Source organism: Bombus fervidus, chromosome 13 (assembly GCF_041682495.2).
Source record: "Bombus fervidus isolate BK054 chromosome 13, iyBomFerv1, whole genome shotgun sequence".
NCBI classification, from domain to species: Eukaryota; Metazoa; Arthropoda; class Insecta; order Hymenoptera; family Apidae; genus Bombus; species Bombus fervidus.
The window spans coordinates 1,156,994-1,160,168 of record NC_091529.1 but is presented as its reverse complement, the minus strand read 5'-3'; the positions used below and the strand labels follow the sequence as shown (position 1 = coordinate 1,160,168).

General features: G+C 26.3%; 1 long non-coding RNA gene across 1 annotated transcript; it reads left to right on the top strand.

Annotated features, from left to right (window-relative positions):
- Positions 1-1,251: 1,251 nt before the first annotated feature.
- On the top strand, positions 1,252-2,269 carry LOC139993537 (uncharacterized). The gene is made up of 3 exons (XR_011801402.1): positions 1,252-1,321; positions 1,531-1,632; positions 2,076-2,269. It is a non-coding gene; the product is annotated as an uncharacterized lncRNA (long non-coding RNA).
- Positions 2,270-3,175: the final 906 nt, after the last annotated feature.

Genomic DNA, 3,175 nt, shown 5'->3' with positions numbered 1-3,175 from the left:
TGCTACAAGCTATTTTCGTACATTCGCAAAACATTGCTCGAAAGAAACAGACAATGTAAACATTAATGATAAAGACAAAAGGCAACAAAAGAAAAAGAAAGAAAACCTTATGGAAAAAACGAAGCTGTATATGTGAGGTTTGTGTATAACTGTGAAAGTTTGTTGGAGTTCTTTTGTACACTTTTTCTGCCCTCCAAAGGTTATTACAAACTTATCATCGATTCGAAAACTGTTTACATATTTTATCGTATTACGTGTTCTCGTCTTTGATAGTCTTGTTCGTATAACTACATACTTACATATGAATATCGAGAATATCGTTACACAAGATCTATACATGGTCTTCGTAAATAAAGTGCCACTCATATTTTTACTGGTGAATTTTACATGAAAGCGAAATATAAACACACAATAAATCTTGGTTATATAAACTTTTATTCCTTTCCTGTGTTGTAGAAAATAGTAATATTCTATGAAGAATGATTCCAATTCTTAATTCTTCAAACTAAATAGAAGTTACTGAGAAACACATTTCTTACATCTGTTAGGAAATGTAGAAATATATGATAGCACAATATATGATAAAACAGAATAAGTAATGAACGTGATGAAAACTAAAATTAGTAGGATGACTGTAAGAAGAATAAACAAATTTCGCTTAAGAATCCTTGTTATTTTGTTGAAATTAAGTAATCAGATTTTCTGTTACTTATAATTCATTTTAAATCATATACTTTATAAGTTTTAATAAATTGAGGATTTTATAATAATTTGGAGAGGACTCTGGGGCACGCTTTGCGAAATTATGAGAGCATTTATTGAAAAATTCCCCTACCTATCCATTTTCTGCAATAAATTTATTTATGTAATAAATTTATTTAAATAACTTAATTTTTTATGGTTTAATTACGTAACCACTATTCGTATGTCTGTTCAAATGTGTATTATTTCATACAGAAGCGTTTCATTTGTATATAGTATCTTTAGAATTTCTTAAGTTGGCAATATATTTATGTATTTAACTGAATAAGAAGTTCAAAAGATATATTAAAATTCGTATTATCCTCTAAAAATTAATTAAAATTATTCTTTGTTTATATCACGTTTTATTTAAAAAATTCAAATAGAAATAAGCCAAAATAATTTTTAGAACCGCTGTTTTCCTCTAAAGCTACTTTGCTATTGGATACTATTGTGCACGTAACAAACCTGCGCAATGGAATATGAACCTAGACGGTAATGTTAGTCGATCTCGATCTCATTAATAGTCATAACGGTTGATTCGATATTTGCGCGAGTCGTTCTTTAGCAGGACTTGCTGGTAAGATATTACTGTAACTTACTTTTCTCTTTCAGTAGTGTTTCTCTATTTTCCGTTGTAATATGTATTATTATATCGCACAATAAATATAATATTTATAATATATCATATTTATTACATTACATTTAATATTATTATTATTATTAGTATTAATATTAATAATAGTATTAATAAGTATATTAGTATTAATAAAAGTATGCATTTTTCAGATGACTCAAACCATTATGGACAGATGCCATTGTTGTTTCACAAAATCTATTTATTACAATAAATAACGACAAAATAGGAGACCAGCATTGTATATTACAAAGGTAAATATTCTTTGCTTCTATGAATTAAATATTTATTTACCATATAGACTCCTTTTATAGCTTTTTCGTTCTTCTTTCTTTCTTTATCTAAAAGAAAAATTATAAGTTACATGAAAAATTCCATGAAAAGAAATGCACAAGTGTATTTACCTATTTAAAAAAGAATCTACCTTGTCAATTTATCACGCATGAATATATAAACAAGAATTATAATTTCTACTTTGAATAACATAAGGCAAAAGAATGTAAAAGGATAGAGAATTCTGAAAAGAATTATTATAGAATTATAAGAAAATTATAAAGAGGGTACTTCGCTAAAAAATTACAAATATTTATGAAATACTTAATAATAATTGATAATTGTGTTACTCTGCATTGTATGTATAATAATCTTTAAATATTATAAAAAAATAGCGAAGAAATAATTCTGATGTCTTATACAGAGTTACAGGAGTAGTTCTTGAAATAAACCGAATTTATCGAACATGTAACAGTCGTTCCGGTCATTCAGTGTAAACATCGCATATCTCTAACAATGAGCGTTTACATACTTCTTGTTACGATACAACCTTGAGTCAAGTATATACATATATTGTACCTACAGTGTCTCTTGAATTTTTTACCATTATAATTTGAAATGTTTCACTCTATAATAAGAATTGCACATATAATATATAAATGTTACATAAATGTTATAAAATTTTTATTCAATACTTTAATACTAACCTGTAACAATTAATAATTGGGCTTCTATGTCATCTACATGATACATAACGTTCAGTAAATCTGAATATTTAAAAAGTAACATTAATTTTCCATAACTACTTCGAAAACGATTAATTTATAAGTTATTCATAAATATAATTGATTATAATGATATGACTGAGTATCCATTTGTTATTCATAAATATTTTCCAGAATTATGATTTATAGTGTATATTACTTTATTATAGAAACTGAAAGTAGCAAGTCATTTTTAAAACGTTTAATGCACAAGTTATTTACAAATATAATTGCTTATAATGAAATTGATAAATGTGATATCATGAACTATTTGCTTGAAAAGCACTCTGCTCTTTTCACATTATCTAGGCTATCTCATACTTGGTCAATATTAAGAAAAATTGATGTACTGAATATTAAATTTGTCATGTATCAAGAATATCATGTCTGTAAAAATTGGTGCATACAGCTGGTGGCGAATCAAAGAATGTATCTTTATTGCATCTTATCTGGTTGATAATTTGTAAAGCTACAGTTGTATTTGAAAGAATTTTATAATTTTTTTTATAAAACCCTTTATATGGCAAAAAAAAAAAAAAATAAACGTCATAGGGTTCACGATAAGGAGTATAATGTTGCGGTATAATATCTAACGTTAGTGTACAATTTCCATTGACATCTGTAAAATTGCCATTAAAGTGAACAACATCTGTCCGTTCGCCTTATGAATTCAGAATTAAAAGGAATTTATTGTTTCTATAATATGGACTGATTATATTCAATATCTCTCCAGGTAATGAATATTTACAAAAACGGGAGA